The 19,201-nt window shown below is 42.5% G+C and overlaps 1 pseudogene; it reads left to right on the top strand.

Annotated features, from left to right (window-relative positions):
* The window catches only part of LOC109260797 (protein Mdm4-like), a 33,393-nt pseudogene extending 16,455 nt beyond the window's left edge, over positions 1-16,938 (top strand).
* Positions 16,939-19,201: the final 2,263 nt, after the last annotated feature.

The raw sequence follows: 19,201 nt of genomic DNA, 5'->3' as shown, positions 1-19,201 counted from the left end.
CCTATCTCAAGATGGAGGGAGCTTGGGCCCTGAGGGAGGCCATGGAAGGCCACCTGCTGAACAAGGGCCCTGCCAATGGAACTTGACATTAGTGGGAAATAAACAGCTGCTGGATTCATCTACTGAGATTCTAGTATTACCGTAACTAACATGGTTATACCAGGGATGGTGGAGGGAATCTTAACCTTTTCAAAGGCCATTTTTTAAAATCATCTCCTTTGCTTTTTCCAGCTATTGAAGACCACAGCAACCAGATGCCCTTACTTGTATAGGAAGGAGAATTCTTAGACATTATATGCAGAAAAATAAGGAAATGATTTTTTTTTTGTAAATAAGAAAACATTTTCTACACTCATGCACCTTTTTCAAGATTGTTTCTAGGAATCCCTGAGGCAGTGGGGAAAGACTAGTCCACACGGAACAAGGAAAGCCCATGAGTTAGTTGATAAGCTCAGCTCAGCACCTTGCACTTCCTTCTTTGCTAGAAACTGAACCATTACCTATATCTGTGGTACACTTTTAATCAGAAGAAATGCAAATTTCTCTTTTGGAAAGCTTGTCAGTAAAGAAAGTAACCTTTATTCATAGTGCTCTTTGACCCATTTAAGTAAGTTTTTCTATAATGGAAACTTTAAAAAAAAGACACATAGAATGACAAGGGCGCACCCTTTATAATGCTGATATTGGGAAAGAGTATATAATACACAGCACTGAGGTGACTGGGTTTTTTTTAATGTTTCTTCATTTTTGAGAGAGAGTGCAAGTGAGGGAGGGGCAGAGAGAGAGGGGTACAGAAGATCCAAAGCTGGCTCTGCGCTGACAGCTTCTGCGGTGCTATCAGCGCTGAGCCCCATGGGGGCCTCCAACTCACCCACTGTGAGATCATGACCTGAGCTGAAGTCCAATGTTCAACCAGATGAGCCACTCAGGTGTCCAAAGGTGACTGTTTTATTAGGAGTTTTCATCGTGGGGTGCCTGAGGGGCTCAGATGGCTAAGCTTCCAACTCTTGATTTCGGATCAGGTCATGATCTCACTCACAGTTCGTGGGTTCGAGCCCCATGTCAGGCTCCATGCCAGTGGTGTGGAGCCTGCTTGGGATTCTCTCTCATTCTCTCTCTCTCTCTCTCTCTCTCTCTCTCTCTCTCTGCTCCTTCCCCATTTGTGCATTCTCTCTCTCTCTCAAATAAACATTTTTAAAAAAGAGTTTTCATTAAAAATTTTTAATAAATAAATAAATAAACAAATAAATAGTTTTCATCTCACATAGCCAGAACTGGGCATCAAGAGAATGGCTTCTGGCATTAGACTGCCTGAGTTCAGATCCTGTCTGTACCAGGTATGGACCAAGTGATCTTGGGCAAGTTCTTTAATTTCTCTATGCCTCAGTATCTCCATCCATAAAATGGAGATCAGCAGATGTCCACCTTTTGGTGTTGCAAGAATGAAATTCTTGAATACCGGTAAAAGTGTCAGAAAGAGTGCCCGTCACACAGTAAATGTCAGCTACCATTACTACAATGCTTTGAGGCCCTGATTTGTCTGTAGCATATCTGGATTCATATCATAATATAAAAAGAAAACCAAAGAATCGCCTCACTGGGTCAGATCTGGGGTCCTTTCTGTTTCTTCCAAGAATACCCAAAGGCAGCCCTCTGGGGCTAGGGAGTGGGAAACCTGAGGCCGCCTCTTTCAACACGAAACCTAAGCTGAATTAGTACCACACAGGTTTAAGAAATTTCCTAATGTACATTGAAAATTTCAAACACTCTTTGATTTAATAACTCAATTTCTGGGAGTGACTCTAAATATATTCTAATGTGTCTTATTTGTTCTAAATACAGAAAAGGCTATAGGGTACTAAGGTGTCATTTCAGGGGGACTTATAATAGCTGGAAATTGGGACTGCTCAGGTTTCTGATAAGATATAGTTTAAAAAAAAAAACATGGTAAATCCTGTTGATGGAACAAACATAGGAAAATGGTGATTAGGAAAACTGCAATAACATGGAATATGCTTATGAGCATAATGTTAAGACAGAAAAAGTAACATTCAAAATCATACCTAAAACATGACTACAACTACGAAAAGTGGACCAAAAGGTGATAGTAGGAACGAGACTGGAACCAGGACAAGGCTGGAGTTGGGTCTTGGGGTGTGGGGGCTAGGGAGTAGGGTCTGAGACAAATCAGTGTCTCATTTCAAGAGGTGAAATAAGGCAATGCTGGTGTCCTTGGGATGGCCAAGGGTGAAGAGCAGGTCAGCCTCTGGGTATGGAGACTGGAGTTAGTGCCCACACAGTGGGAGACAGGAAGAGTCCTGAGAGGTGGCTACTAGTGGCTTTAGGGGGTGTGGCGAGAGTCTGGCTGGTTTTAAAGAGCCAGTGAGAAGGTAGAAGGGAAGAAAATAACCCTGAATATCAGCAAAGGTTGTATTGGGGTGATGGGGCCTACTTTTGATGCTTTTTCTCAATTTGTATCTAGTTTTCCTATTTTCTTTATTAAACATATGGCAATTTTATAATGGAAATAAATTCATTTTACACAAGCCTATAGTACTCCTGTATAGCAAATACCTCAATGCATGCACACTGGAATTGAACAATTAAGTACATGGATGGCAGATGGTGGCAGCCAGATTTCTCACTGTTGGAGTGGAAATTTACAGATCAGCAAGGGGAGGAGGCTAGAACGATCCATGTGGTAATGGATTAGTTGGAGACATCAGTATGAATTTAGGTTTAGTTTAATATGGATACAGGTAGATATATATAGAAATATTTAGAGAGATGTATGTATGTATGGGTTAGTATACACACCTATATTTCTTTGCTCTGTCAGCTGAGCCACAATACCCCAGTAACAATGAGCAAACCTACTTCCCAGATACTTGTTTCTAATACTAGTCTCCAATAAAAGGAACCAGGGCTCCTTGGAGAAATGGTTGATTCCAGGAAATATACAGAATGAGCCTGGAGTATCTTGTAGTGCCAGAAAGTAAGGAAGTGCTTTCTCTTTCCCTCTCCTTCTCCCTCTCCCCTCCACCCCCTCATGCACACACATATACAACGATAGAGTATGTTAACTGGTCAGAAGGGTAAACTGAGAAAGCTCCCCATCGCCAAAGCTGGACGAATTTGAGCAACAAAATATATAAAGTAGTATTGGGTTCTAACCCAAAATATAAAATAAATATCCGTGAGTCCCTACTGATATAAATAAATCACCGAATATCTTAATAAATGGAGGGGAAGAGACACTCTCCTGTGCAGGAGAATTCCAAATAAATTATGTAGATAATTCACCCTCAAGGAGGTAGAACACAACTCCCCACTCCTTAGGTGTGGGCTACCCATAATGACTTCCTTCTAAAGAAGACAGCATGGAAAGGGGAATAAAGACTAACTTCACAGTGGAAAAATCTGCAACACTACCTTAGGCAGGTGACCAAGGCCAATATCATCAGTCATGTTGATAGCACATACCCTTGATATCAAGTGATGAAAATGGCACTTTACATCTGTGATCTTCCTCCCCAAACCCATAACTTTAGCCCAATCATGAGAAAAACATCAGATAAATCCCAGCAAGGGGAGCATTCTACAACATACCTACCCAGTACTCTTCAAACCTATCACGGTCATCAAAGACAAGGGAAGTCTGAGAAACCATCACAGCCAAGAAGGAGGTGTGACAATTACGTGTAATGTGGAGTCCTGATATCCGGAAAAGTGGCATTAAGTAAAAGCCGAGCAAATATGAATAAACTATGGACTTCACTTAGTAATAATGTATTGATATTGGTTCATTAATTGTAATGAACGTACCATACTGATGTAACATGTCAACAATAGGAGAAACTGTGTTCAGAAGGTGGGTATACAGGAAATCTTTATACAATCTGTTCGACTTTTTTGTAAATCTAAAACAATTCTAAAAAACAAAGTCCAGTTGATGCTCATTATTCGCGGTAGTCATGGGGTGAACTGGTATTGGTGAATACTGAGCCATTACCCTTGGCCGTGAACCTCAGGTCACAACACTTCTGGATCAATACGGAACCTTGTTTTATGTGTGTTCCTCTTTAAAGAACCTCATTTACTACAGAGTTGATTCATTAGCATTGAATTGATGGCAAATGGCACTCCAGCTCAAGCCCGAAAGAAGCTGATCTAACACACATTTTTTCCATGAGGCACAGCTCAGCCTTCTTGCACTAGAAAGTACTTCAGCACTATTCTTGGGGGCCATTTTAAACAGTGAAATCACCCACAAAAGGCACAAAACATGCAAAAACCATGACACTAAACAGACCACAAAAAGGACCTTCTGTGCAGTATGAGAGCTGATACAAGAAAGCAGAACATCACCTTGTTCCTCCCCCGGTGGGAACATGTGCATTGCACAACTCAAATTTGTCACCCTGCACATATGTCACATTCACAAATGACTGCAAAATGCCACAAGTATTGATTTGAGGGTTACAGATAAATTGTAGCAAGCAGGTGAATTCACAAATATGGAATCCATGAATAATAAGGGCCAACTGTATGGTAATTTTAAAAAGCTTATGAATATGTTCTTAAATAGCCTAAGTTTTCTCCATAACCCACTACAGATTTCTCACTTTTGAGCTTGTTAAACTCTACAATTTATTCATTTATCCATCTATTTAGTTATTTAGTCTCTACTTGTGCTGTGTAATAGCTACATGTGGCTTGGTACTTTAAATGTGGTTAGTCCAAAGTGAGTTGCGCCACAAGGATCCCCAGCAGATTTTGAAGACTTAGTACAAAGAAAAGAATGTAAACTATCTCATTAATGATTTTTATATTGATTACATACTGCAATGATAATATCTTAATATAACTGGTTCAATAAAATATACTAGTACAATTAATTTCACCTGTTTCTTTTGACGTTTATAATGTGGCTACTAGAAAATCTAAAGCCACACACGTAGCTTGCATTTTATTTCTATTGGACAGCACCAGTCTACATCATCTCTGGGGAAAATGAATTCCATCATAATATTTGTAGCATGGGGAAGAACACAGGACTACAGGATCATTTTATCCTTAGAGGGACCATTTAATCCTCTCCTTTTAGGGTACTAAGGCTCAGACAGGTGAAGCGCCTTGTCCAGCTTCACATAGCCAGTTGCTGGCAGAGGACTCAGATCTCAGTCTCCTGTCTTCCAGTCCAGTCTCTTTCCCCTTGATCTTCTCCCCTACATGTCCCCACCCCTCCAATAAACACATCCAAACAGCCCGCATCACCTTGCAAGGGAAAAACAGCATTGGCTATTGCTGAGCTGAAAGAGACTATTTCATGAAATCTTGCTAGATTTCTAGAAGTAGGGCTGTCAGATTTACCAAATAAAAATACAGGATGCTTTGTTAAAATTTGCATTTCTGAAATGCAAGCTTAACTGGGTATCCTGTATCTATTAGTAGACTATATTCCATTTAATAGTTTGGACATACTTATACTAAAACATAGCTGCTGCTTATTTGAAATGCACATTTAACTGGTGTCCTGTCTTTAATCTGGCAACTCTGCTATAAAGCCTTTGAGGAAAGAATCTGTGCTGATTTCTGCCAGGCACTCAGAAACTTATCTTTCTGTGTTCCTCCAAGGAAGAGCACAACCCAGTGAGTCATTCGGCGCTCCATAATAAACAAGGGAATCTCTAGACTTGCCTTCCTGTCTGCAGGCTGTTTCGGCTGTCAGTGCTATCCTCCCAAACAGCCAACTTACCGGGAATCAAGCTGCAGATCTCGACTGTCCCTCCCAACCTTTATAATCAATTTGAGTTGGGCGAGATGCCAGCTTTAAAAAAAAAAATGCACAGAACCAACTCTTGTAACTATGGAGATAAGACGGAAGGAAAAACCCAAGGAAACAGACAAGCTCTCCTTTTCTTTACAGAAGCTCTTCTAAATGTAACAGGCAACAATTGGTAAAAACATCCCAGCCACTTCCTGGACATGTATACATATCAAACACAGCAAGGCAAGAGCTCATTGGATTTTGCATTTTGTGATTTTGCTTTCCTTCATTACTATTATTTTGTAGCATACTAAACAGGGGGCGGGTAATAGAAGTGGTCCATCCAAGGTACAAGCAAAAAGCAGGTACAGGTAATGACGGGTCCAATGCCTGTAGAGAATTTTAAAACAATAATAACACTGACTAAAAGTTGTTCTGCTTTTTATTACCCCGTGTGCTGGCAATTCTAAACAGTGTCATTGATAAAATACTCCTCCCACTGCAACTCCTTCTCCCCACCGATCCTTGAAAGTTCTGATATTAACCAAGGCCATCGACCATTTTTAAAAACCCTGCTTTACAGAGCTTTGCTTTTTTGCTGTTTGTGGGGTGGGCAGTCGGGAGGAAGCGGAAAGGAGAGGGTAAGAGCTACATGGGGATGCTTAAGCCACCAAAACAGCAGGAGTTTCAATGAATGCAGATTTCCCTCTGGTGAACATATAGGGCTATGTCTTAAGGTCTCCAAGGATGAAGAGGCAATTTTATAGTAAAAGGAGCACTGGAATCGGAGTCATGACACCTGGGTTCAAGATGTGGCTCTGAGTTCACATAGTATGTGACTGAGGAAAAAAGGTCTGGCCTCTCTGAGCTCCAGCCTCCTCCCTATCAAATAGATGCTCCAACCACTCCCCACCTGTCTACTTCACTGGCTCGGCTTGTGCACTTTATTTAAAAAAAAATTTTTTTTTTTTACATTTATTTATTTTTGAGAGACAGAGAAAGGCAGAGCACAAGTGGGGGAGGGGCAGAGAGAGAAGGAGACACAGAACTGGAAGCAGGCTCCAGGCTCCAGGCTCTGAGCTGTCAGCCCAGAGCTCGACGTGGGGCTAGAACTCACAAACCGTGAGATCACGACCTGAGCTGAAGTTGGACACTTAACCGACTGAGCCACCCAGGTGCCCTCGGCTTGGGCAATTTAAAGAGAAAACGTACATGGTGCGCCTGGGTGGCTCAGTCGGTTAAAGTGTCTGACTTCGGATCCACTCATGATCTTGCCGTTTGTGAGTTCGAGCCCCGTATCTGGCTCTGTGCTGACAGCTCAGAGCCTAGAGCCTGGAGCCTGGAGCCTGGAGCCTGGAGCCTGCTTTGGATTCTGTGTCTCCTCCTCTCTCTGCCCCTCCCCTGCTCGCACTCTGTCTCTCTCTCTCAAAAAGAAATAAATGTTAAAAAAAAATTTTAAGGAGAAAATGTACAAAACCCTATAGGTGTTTTCCTCATCTTCAAGACTGAAACTGAACCACCACCCATCACAACCTCACTTTCACCCACAAGAAGGGGAAAAGAAGAAGTGGAAGATGAAGTTCCCTTTAAGAGCATGACCCAGACATTACACACAGTCACTTCTGCTCCTTTCTTATTGCTTAAAAGGGAGTCACGTGGTCTCACACTCTTGCCCCAGAGGCTGAGAACCATAGTCTCTAGCTGGGCAGCCAGGTGTCCAGCTAAAACCTGAAAGTTCTATTTCTAAAAATTAATAATGATATAGTGTGATGATATGCAGTCCAATAAGCTAGTGAACAAAAGTGTTTTTGTTGTTGATTGCTCTGATGAATGAAACAAGATGAAAAATTCCATCTTTCCACTATGGCTGCTGAGTTTTAGGTACATATCAATGTAAATTATCCTGGTTTCAATGGAGAATAAATTCTTAGAGCGCTGGATTTGAAAGCACTTTTGTCTGGGGCCTTTGTGTGACTGTTCTCCCAGGGGACTTTGTCAGTGTGAATTTGGATCCATCTTATGAATATAGTCCTGTGCTTCTCAAGGACTAAGCCCGAATCCCAGGAGAAACATGGAATTTAGACCATCTTGCCACTGTACTGACCCTCTCCAGCAAGCTCATAACTGAGAAAGTGGTACATCATCTGGTTAGTGCCTTATCATCCTCGAGGTCTGGTGTCACTGCCTCCATAATTAAACACAGACCATTAGCTATAACCCACTGCACCCACATCAATTATGCCAGTTTGGATAACAGCTGCAGAAACCCTCCTTTCCTGTCTTCCGCCACTCTGGAAATAATCCTGCTTGTATCACACAGGTATAGTTAGAACTGCCTCGGTTTTTCTATCAAATATCAAATTAGCAAGGCGGCAATGCCATAATGGAACAGAGCTTTGTTCTTCCATACGCCGATTAAAAGGTAATTTAACCTCTTCCAAAGGTGGTCTAGCCAATCCCCAGCAGTATTGACATTGTGTTAATGAGAAATTGCTCTCCAGAGTGATAAATTAGCCCTGTGAGACAAGTATGAAAACCCATCTTCACGGATGGTCCAGACTTAAGAAGCAAACTTGGTAGTTTCATCACCCTCTGCCCGGCCCAGTGAAATCCCCAGAGACTCACACACTGTATCTGAAATGCCGCAACTGCACAGATTGAAACACACACTCGTAGCCTCCTCAGTAACGCAAGCTGCCTCAACTCGCTGGTCTCCTCGCACACGCTAGTCGAAGCTGACTGTGCCTCAGCAGGTTCATCCACCTCACTCCTCGGGGGGAGAAGAAAGTCCTTTTACCATGCAAAAGGAGAGAGCCATGCCAAAGAGCCTCAGAATGTGGGAGGACCCTGAGCACTCTCTTAATCTAATGTGCTCATTTTACACATGAGAAAGCTCAGGCCTGGAGAGATGAAATATCTTGGCCAAAGCTATAGGAAGCTCAGGCAGCAGAGATGGACAAGAATCCATTTTCTCACACAATGAGGTCACTATTTTTACCCTCCTCTAGACACCCTACCACACTGACTATGACTTAGACACCAGCTGTCACATCATCTGGAGACCTTCAGGTAAAGAAAACATTCATCTTGCTTGAGAATATGAGCCTCACTTCCTCTAGCACAGCAGATATAAATCTCAATCCACAAAGCCAGGTAAGCAGGACACACGATTTTGTTTTACTTTCTATAAAGCAACCAGACCCATCCTGCCAAGCTGGAAATTCAGTCCCAGGCATCCTTGGGTCCTCTCCACGACTCTTCTCTCTCTTTTGAATTTTTTTTTAATGTTTATTTGTTAAACATTAAGAGAGAAAGGGAGACACAGAATCTGAAGCAGACTCCAGGCTCCGAGCTGTCGGAATAGACCCTGATGCAGGGCTCGAACTCACTAACCGTGAGATCATAACCTGAAGCCAAAGTCTGATGCTTAACCGACTGAGCCACCCAGGTGCCCCTCCCCCACTCTTCTAAGTGCATCGAGGCTCTGTGTCTCAGGCAGTGCTAAGATATCAGGATGACCGTCTGGACCTGCCGGAGATATTATCATTGAGATGTCACAGATCCAGTGCACAGGGTCCCTTCACCTCCCCAGGCTGCTGGTTCTAAAGCCCTTGCTGGCTGGAAGCTTAGGCTTTGGTCCTCCTTCTCTCAGCTTCCTTATCTGAAATCTGCCTCCTCCTGGTCCTATCAGGATGAAGAATGTAGGGACCCAGTGCCCTCTAGGCTCTTAGACTTATCTCTCCTGTCCCAAGTCAGAGGAATTCCTTCAGAAACCCTTTTTGTTTTCCTCAAAAGTGTTAACCTTTCTTGCCTCACACTCTAGGACACCATTACAATTCCCTGGAGGGATCGAGCCTTTTGGAAACAAAAACCAGGAAAGGAAATGTGTTGTAGGTAACTTCTACTCTTTATCCAGCCCCAAACCTTCACCATGACAAGAAAACAGAGGCGGGGAAGAAAGGGAACTGTGCAGGGAGGGGAAAAATTAATGACTTCTCAAAAATTACACTGCACAAGGGTGATTTAAAGTTCCATGAAAGAACAAAGAACCCCAATCGCCGTTCGTTCTTTCTGGGAAAAAGAATGCCGGGGGAAATTGTCCCAGCTTCATCTTGAAAAGGAGCTCGAAAGGCAAGGAGTCATTTCTCTATACTGAGGGAGGCTACTATGTAACTTCAGAATGTAGCAATGGCCTTCCTCACCACATGACTGTTTCTCAACTCCTTGCCACCTGGCTACGGATGCCACCATTCTTCAAAACAACTCTGTGGAAAGTCCCCACTGACCTATCTGTACAGTCCAGTGGCCAACGATGCTTCATCTTCATCCTCTTTGACCTCCTCTTCCTCCCTGAAACTCTTTCTTCTGTGGGGTGGTTGGTAATGCTGGATTGTACTGGTTCATGCTCTTAACTTTCTGATCATGCCGTCTTTATTCCTTTGCCTTTTCTTCCTTTCTTTTCCACTAATCAAGGGCATTCTTTAGGGAGCTAATCTTAGCCACCTTCTCTTCTATCTCTATTCGATTTTCCTCCTTGATTAATCCAGTCCTACACCTTTTATTGTCTTTAAATCTACACCTCTAGCCCCGCTCAATTTCTTGAATTCTAGACCCAGAATCCCAACTGCTGGACGTGCCTCCATACCTCAAATTTGCCATGTTCAAAACCAACTCATCTTTCTTCCCTAAACCAACTTCCCTTTGTGACTTTCTTGCTCCATTAATGCATCACCATTCTTCCAAACACTGGATCCAACTTTGACTCCTCCTCTCCATTGTCTTTATACACCATACTGTTTTTTTAAAGATGTTTATTTATTTATTTTGAGAGAGACAGAGAGAGTGGGACAGAGAGAATCCCAATCAGGCTCTGCACTGTCAGTGTGGAGCCCGATGTGGGGCTCGACCTGAGGTGAAATCAAGAGTCAGATACTTAATTGACTGAGCCACCCAGGCACCCCTATACACCACACTGCTTGAATCTAAATAGATTTTACCTCCTCAAATGGAATATTCCAGGTATTATATGACAAGTACAGAATAAAATGGAACTATCCATCTGCACATTTATGCCATTAATGTCATATAACATTAAATTAACTATGGCTATAATTTTGGCCTTTATCCTTCCATAATTTCTTCTATACAATTATGTATTTTTACATAAAAGGGACCATATTATTTGGAACTTGTCTTGTCACTTACTATATCACAAACACTTTCCTGTGCCATTAAATGTTCTTTTATACAGTAATTGTCAAATTTTAAGAGTATATCAGAATATCTGAGGGTGCTTGTTAAAAAAGTATTTCCCTGGACCCTCCCCTAAGGACACTCATTCCATATTCTGGGGATAGTCTATGAACCTATATGCTTAGCTAGCACCCCAGAAAATTCTAATGCATAATGTTTTTAGATCCCAGTTTGAGAAACACTGTTGGTTCAGCACAAAATATAAGGATTCCTCCTTTTTTTTGTTTACATTTACCATAATTTATTGCCAATCAATACCGACATGTATTTAGGTTGCCCTCCAAGTTTTAAATATCATTTTAGTTCTGCACTGACTTTAATTTCTAGGCTCTCTCTTTATCATTCCCTCCACCCATCGATGCATATAATTTTTCTTTAGGGTAAATTCCTAGAATTTCTGGGTCCAAAGGATATGCAAAATTGTATGTTATATATGCGGTAATATATGCTATTATAGTATTTGTTATATAATTATATATACCAATAGTCAAATATAATAAATAACAAAAATTAATACATTAATCACCTGCTATGGAATGTAATAATATATAATATATATTAGTTTATATATGTTCAGGTGCGGTTTTATTTGGACTCTTGCACAAGACTTACATTCATCCATGTTAATCTCATCTGGCTATATTTCACCCATTGCTTCAAGAGTCATGTTACTTTTTTTAAAGATGATTTTATTTATTTTGAGATATATATATATATATACATATATATATAGAGAGAGAGAGAGAGAGAAAGAGAGAGAGAGAGAAAGAGAGAGAGAGAAAGAGAGAGAGAGAAAGAGAGAGAGAGAGAGAGAAGAGAAAGAGAGAGACAGACACAGCACGAGTGGGGGAGAGGCAGAGAGAGGGAGAGGAGAGAAAGAGAGAGACAGACAGACACTGTACGAGTGGGGGAGGGGCAGAGAGAGGGAGAGAGAGAGAGAATCCCAAGCAGGCTCCGCACCATCAGTGCAGAGCCTGGCACGGAACTCAAAACTCACAAACCGTAAGATTGTGACCCGAGCTGAAATCGAGAGTCAGATGCTTAACCAACTCAGTCCCCCAGGCGCCGCAAGAGTCATGTTACTTTTATATCCCTACTCTCCAGTGAAAGTATTTGTTATTTTTCTAATCTCCTGCATATCTGATATGTGGCTACTATACTTTTTTTCAAATTGCGGATGAGAAATAGTGAATGGAATGAAGTTGAGAAATGCCTTCCTGCTCCACCAGAAACCTATATTGCTCAGCACACTTGTTCATTCTTTCTTTAAACAGTAACAACTTAAATAGTGATTGGCTTATGATTCTACATGTCATCTTTAAGGTCGTAGGCATAGAACTTACCAAATATTTGCTGATGTTCATATCCATTGCCATCTACCTCTTGGCTCTGATCTACCAATACAGGGAGAAAAATAAGTGTATTGGTTTCTTATATCCAGATTAAGGCTGCTTAACACAGGTTCATAATGCTGTCGTGGCATACAATATAAGGCATGTATTCAGTTCGTGTGTCTCAGGGTGAACTGGGGGCTCTGTCCATCTTCTAAACAGGGTACAATTGTTGGGGTCCCTCTGGTGAGGGAGGGAGAGAGCAGGGAAAGGAAATAGAAGGCAGGATGCAGAGGGCTCATATAGGCTCTGGGAAAGCAAAGGGAAGAGGCTGGGAGATGAAAAAGGGAGAGAAGCCGAAGAGGGATGTAGATTGCCTGCGAGTGTCAAAAATGACAGCAATCATCATCATCATCATCATCATCATCATCATCATCATCATCATCATCTCTATTATCAGTCAAATTTATTATATGTCTAACATTCTGCTAATGCTTTGCGTGTATGAACACATCTATTCTCCTAACAGCTTTGAAATGTGAGTGCTATTATTGTCTCCACTTTGCAGATAGAGTAATGGAGGGACAGAAAGACTAAGAAGCGTGCCCAGTATCACAAAAGTATTAAGTGAGACAACCAGCATTTGAATCAGGCCATCCGATGCTCCCTTTTAAGTGTGAAAACTGTTCACCACAGTGTATATCATGTGCCGCCATTACTACATTCTAGTTACTATTATTATTGGGGCACGTGTGTGTGTATGCACACATACACCAAGGCCAGGAAGTGAACTGCCATTACTTTTGTTATGTGCACACAAATGAGTTAACTTTGGGAATCTCTTTTTGCGCTTATGTGGAAAGAGTACTTTGAGGAAGGGGACATTTAGTGGTGTCCATACTTAGGGTAACCAACTTGTCCCAGGTTTCCTGGGATTCCACCAGTTTTAGCAGTACAAGTCCCATGTCCCAACTGTATGTTTTGTTATTTCTTCCCACTGAATACACAAGGGGGCATTGTAACCATTCAGTCATGCATTCCTCAAACATTTATTGAGCGCCTAATCAGAGGTGTGATTGCTGCCCAAGAACCTAGCACTGAAGATGGGGTGGGGTGCCAGGAAAGTGAGGACCCTTCCATAATCCCAAATCAAAAAGAGTAAGATACAGGTATTTAAATGGACAAACGCTTACATGGCATTGACTCTGTGCCAAGTACTACAATGAGCACTGCACATTTTAGCTCATTTAATCCTCATAAACAGCCTATGGCACGGTCACTATCGTTATCATCCCCACTGTAAAGAAGTGGAGGCAAAGAGGGGCTAAGTACCTTGCACATTGCATGGCTGGCAAGTGGCACAAAGCCAGATTTGAACCCAGGCAAGGCCCTAATTGCTCCAGAGCCCATGTCTCTAACTGCTGTGGCAGGCTGTGAAGAAAGGGCCTGAACCCCTCCATCAAGAACACCGTGTGCCCTCAGTGTCTTCCTAGCCCTGCTTAGAGGTTTGTCCCTAGCTCAGCGGTTCTCAACCCTGAAGGCACAATTATAATCACCCAGGGAGTTTAAAAGATAATACTGATTCCCCAGGGCCCCACTTGCACAGATTTTGATTTAACTGAGCCACCTTGACCTGGACATCAGGATTTTTTAAAGCCTCCCTCAAGGGTCTTATGTATAGCTGGGTCTGAGAACAAGGTGGCCAGACCCTCCCCTCTAGCAAGCTGGGCTGAGTCTTCTAATCCAGGGCTTCTCAAATGCTAGAGTGCGGCTAGCATTTAGCTCAGTCGGCTAAGAACTTGATTAAAATGCAGATTCTGATTCACTAGGTTTGGGGTGGGAATGGGAGGACCAGAGATTCGGCATTTCTAACCAGCTCTCAGGGTGCTGATGTTGTTGGTTCATAAATCACACTTGGGGTAGAAAGGATTTTGAGGCAAAGTGTAGTCCATAGACCTACTGAGTCAGAATGTGCATTTTAATGCACATTTGAGTTTGAGAAGTCCTATTCAAACCCTGAGCTGCCAAAAGGTTCTGGGAGTGGGTTTCAGATGTGCCAAGGTACTGCTTCCCCTTGGCTCTTAGAAATTTGGTTGGTGACCTCCAGGGCACTATTGCAAGCAGCCTCACTGACCCTGACCCTATGTGTATGCAAATGTCATGTCTCACTGCTGACCATCATGGAGAAAAGAGTGGGAAGTCCTGCTCTAATACAGTCTTGTTGCCCCCTTCCCTCATACTCCCAGCAAGCCTTTGCTCACGCTGTTGCTTCACTGGACTTTGACCAGCCTTACCCAATTTCTGAAGGTCAAGTTCCTGTCCTAATTCCTCCTCTATGGAGCCATTCCCATTTCCATGTGGCCATTTCAAACCAACAGACGTTCTTTTTTTTTCATATAACAAATGCCAGATAACATTTCCTATGTGCCAAGTACTGTTCTACACCCTTAACATTATTCATCCATCCATCCATCCATTCATTCATTCAATCCCCACTTTACAGGCAGGAAAACTGAGGCACAGAGCAGTGGAATAAGTTGCTCAAGGTCACACAGCTAATAAGTGGAAGGGTCAAGATTCAAACCCAAGTAATCTGGCTTCGGAGTCACCACACTGAACCACAATGCTAAGATTCTTCTCACTGGTGTGGGACTTACAGAAGAATTTGCAAATAATGCCGAGTGGGGACAGAGAAAGAAGATGTATGAATTTACCGTGGCTGGTATGATGAACTACTACACACTGGGTGCCCTGAAACAACAGTAATGTATTCTTTCACAGTTCTGGAGGCCAGAAGTCCAGGCTCACGCTGTTGGCAGAGTCATGCTCCCTTTGAAGGCTCTAGGGAAAGATCCTTCTTTGCCTCTTCCTGGCTTCTGGTGGTGACCAGCTCACAGACACATAGGCACATCACCCTGATCTCTGTCTCCATCATCACATGGACTTCTCTGTGTGTCACTCTGTGGCCTCTTCTCTGCTTATAAGGACACCAATCATTGCATCAGGGCCCATCCTAATCCAGCATGGCCCCATCTTAACTTATTATATCTGCAAAGACCCTATTTCCAAGTAAGGTCACATTCTGAGGTCCCAAGTGTACATGAATTTGGAGGGCTGGGGGAGACACTATTCAACAGAGTACAGGAGAGCACAGAGATCGTTGCAGGACAGCAACTGTCTCTTACAAATCCTCAGCTACTATCAGTTTCAAAATGCTGCTGAGAGGCCTTAGGACCTCTGACTAACACTTGCCAGATTCAGCTGAGGTGTAGCAAGCCGTGGAATAGCTGTAAGTTTTGGTCAACAGACTGCAATTTCTTCAGTGCCAAGAGGACATCATTTAAAAACTTCTGCACACTGTCCAACATCTGATTGTGCTTGCGGCTTCTCCCCAGACCAAATCAATCAGATTGATTTTACGTGTACAATGAGTATGATAAAACTGCTGCTTTTGGAGAGTTTGCAGGTGGCAGGCGCACAGGCGAAATGGAGCGGCCGTGCATTATCTAGGCTAGCATAGGATAGCGAAGTAGCCTTCGGTAGCCTGTGGCGGAGATCTTTTGCGGGAGCTATTTGGACATCGGAGCGTCTCTGTGAAATATCCAAGCCCGGTCTGTGATAAGCTAAGGAGTCTTGTCGTCAGCACTCCTGGGCCGCAGCATAGATACTCTGAGCCAAGATCATCTGAGGCAATGTGCAGAGGAAAGTTCCAACTCCAGGACAAGAACCAGAGAGGATGGTGTCCATACTGCCTACCTCACCACGTCAATACTGAGCTCCTAGAGAAGGAGCTAGGTGCTGCCATGGTTTCAGGTGCTCGACATGATGTGTGGGTTCTAAATGAGCCGGTATTAGAGCACTTAGGTGCTGGAGTTAAAGGTGAAGCTGCGAACACTGAGCAAACAAGTGAAAAATTCGGGAACATGAGTGACAAAAAAGTGATTGAAGTGGGAAAAAAAAAGAGGATCTTGAGGACACCACATCCATAACTAATGACACTGGTGGAGAAGTTGCTTCTGAGGATGAGTGGTAGTGTTACTGAGTGCAAGAAACTGAACTCTCTAGACCAGAGACAGGTGTTGCTGTTGTTGGGCCCTGAAAGATTAGTATTTAGACTGTTCTAAGTGAGCCCATCATCCCTTCATTCCTGTTATCACTGCCACACCTGCAAAGAAGGAAAGTGAAGGCACTAATGTTCCTTATTGCCAAAGCACCATTTTGGCCCCAGTTATCTGAAGATCTGTAAGAAAAGGAAGAAAAACCTCAATTTCCTGATCCCTGCAGCTCAGTGAAATTCTCAGATGTGGCTCACAGTTCTGAAAGCCCGGAGACCATCTCAAGCACAGAGAACAATCAGATGGCCTTAGAAAGCAGAGACCAGACACACAAAATACAGAGGACTGACTAAACCTCTTGAAGCTGTGTAGCATATGTGAGAAGTAGCCACGAGACAGAATTATTATTCCCGGAAGAACAGGCCACCTTGTCACTTGTTTCCACTGCAACAGATGATTAAAGAATCCTGGGGCTTCATGCCCTCTTTGCAAGAACATTCAGCTGGTTATTAAGGTTTTTATGGCCTAGCTGAATGGGCAAGTCGCAGAGAAATGACAACCAGAGCCAGGTCAGGGATAAAATTGTCAGTACAGAGCATCTTCACTCAGTGTGATCCACTGTATCCGTTCCCTGTTTCATGCAAACGTCCCTGTGCCAGGACATTTTCACTTCTAAATTCATAAGGAATTGGAGAGCAATTCTTCAAAACCAGCTCATTGATCTGGGGGCTCTATTTCCATGAAAAAGCTACTTTAATCACTCACATTCTTCCTCTAAAAAACAGGTTCTGGGAGGGAGCAACTACAAAGACAAACAAAAATACTTCCATTCACCAAATTACCTGAAGATTAACCTTCTCCCTAGTTTTCTTCCCCACCCTTCTCTTCTATTCTGTTGGAGAATGTTCTTTGGCACAAAAATCCAAGGTGGCTATGAGAAAAACACTAAAGCTAACAATCAAAACACAAAAATTATGAGACATGTTACTGATCATTTACATTACAGTCAAGCTACATGGATCTGAGAAGCCAAAAGGAAAAATAAGCTTGGAAAACAAGAGATTTGTTCCACATGTGCCCAGAACGATGGTTATCAAACTTTTTGCTAATATACCCCTCAAAGAATTTTGAGAAACTGTATGCTCTTTTCCATGTGAAATCTTTTTTCATTTTTTAATGTTTATTTTTGAGAGAGAGAGAGAGAGAGAGAGAAAGCGAGAGAGAAAGCATACACACATGCATGAGCAGGGGAGGTTCAGAGAGAGAGAGGGGGACAGAGAATGTCAAAGATCCACACTGACAGCAGAGAGCCTGATGCGGGGCTTGAACTCAAGAACCATGAGATCGTGACCTGAGCTGAAGTCAGACACTTAACTGACTGAGCCACCCTGGTGCCCCTCTTTTCCACATTAAAAAACTGAGATATAATGAACATACCATAAAATACACAGATCTTAAATGTTCTTTTCCTGTAAGTTTTAAGCATTTGAGAACCCACCACCCAAAACAAACTGTAGAACATTTCCATAACCTGAAAATCGTCCCTCTGGCCCCTGTGCAGGTGATCTTCCATGTCCTGACTCTCACCCAGGGTTAGTCTTCGCTCTGCACATCTTTAATTTGACATCTAAATTTGCAAAATACACTTAATTGCTTACAAAGGAAGAAGTGATCAGCTCAAGTGTTCCACAGTTCCTTCACTGACAGGGAAGATGGAACCACTGAGTGTATTATTGGTAGCTTGTTACGTGCGGAATTTTACTCAAAGATGGCTACTTCTCATACTTTGGGCCCCAGCACTCTTTCAGCCTTTTTCATGTTCTTTATTTATTATGTCGTGAATAACACTACCTCATCAGTATTGGTAAGAACACTTGCAACCAATAGTTTAGTGCTCTGAGTGAGCCAGTCAGGCCCACAGTACCCTTTCTAGAATGCTGCCTGCCCTAACAAGGAGGTAGGAATGTGTGCTCCCTGCTACAGTTGATCATTCAAGTTGGCATGTGTCGTAACTGGCTTGGAACCATTGGATAACTGTTCGTGGGGGGATATTTTATTCCCCAGCTGGAGTCAGGCATAAAGACAAAGGAACAGACAGTGGAACCAGAAGACCGGGGTAGAAGACTCAATTCTGCCATTATGATGTGATCAGAGACAGACTCCTCACACTTCCTGAGCCTCTATAGACTGTCAAATGGGACTAAAACCTACCTCACTGGGACACTGTGAGGAAAACGTTGGCGAGAAGAGTAAAAGTGCTTTGCAAAATGTCAGGTTCCCATCAGTGAGCTTTATCACTATTCTTTTAAACAGGAGGTAATACTTAAACTTCTTTAAGTCCCCCTGAACATTGCATGTAGGAGGTCTTAACAAATACGTGTTAACTGATATACCTGTCTATAATAAATAAGAATAAAGAGTTGTAAATGTTATTGTTTAGGGAATCAAAAATTTGAAAATTAAATTCTCAACGCACACACGAATATAGATTTCTTAGCTCAGCTTAACATGTGTCTATAAGATTCAAGAAACAAGACACATTCAGTTTAAAAAACAGTGGTCTGCAAATTTCCATCCCTTAGTAATCTGAAGATCTGCATGCAAAATCATCACCACTCATTCTTTTCCCAGCAGGAAAGTTAAGTAATAGCACACAGTGTAACCTCTGTTTGGAGAATCTATTCTCTATCCTTAATCACGTCTGCAGTTCTCCCAAGAACTGTTTCAAACATTTTCACGCTTACATAAATTGTAAAGCTGAGAATGAGAAATACTACTCTGGTAAGAGTAGG

Source organism: Panthera pardus, unplaced genomic scaffold, assembly GCF_024362965.1.
Source record: "Panthera pardus isolate Hobbes unplaced genomic scaffold, ASM2436296v1 HiC_scaffold_27, whole genome shotgun sequence".
Classification (NCBI taxonomy): Eukaryota; Metazoa; Chordata; class Mammalia; order Carnivora; family Felidae; genus Panthera; species Panthera pardus.
Note: the sequence above shows the minus strand (reverse complement) of the source record. Positions and strands in the feature narration are given on the sequence as shown.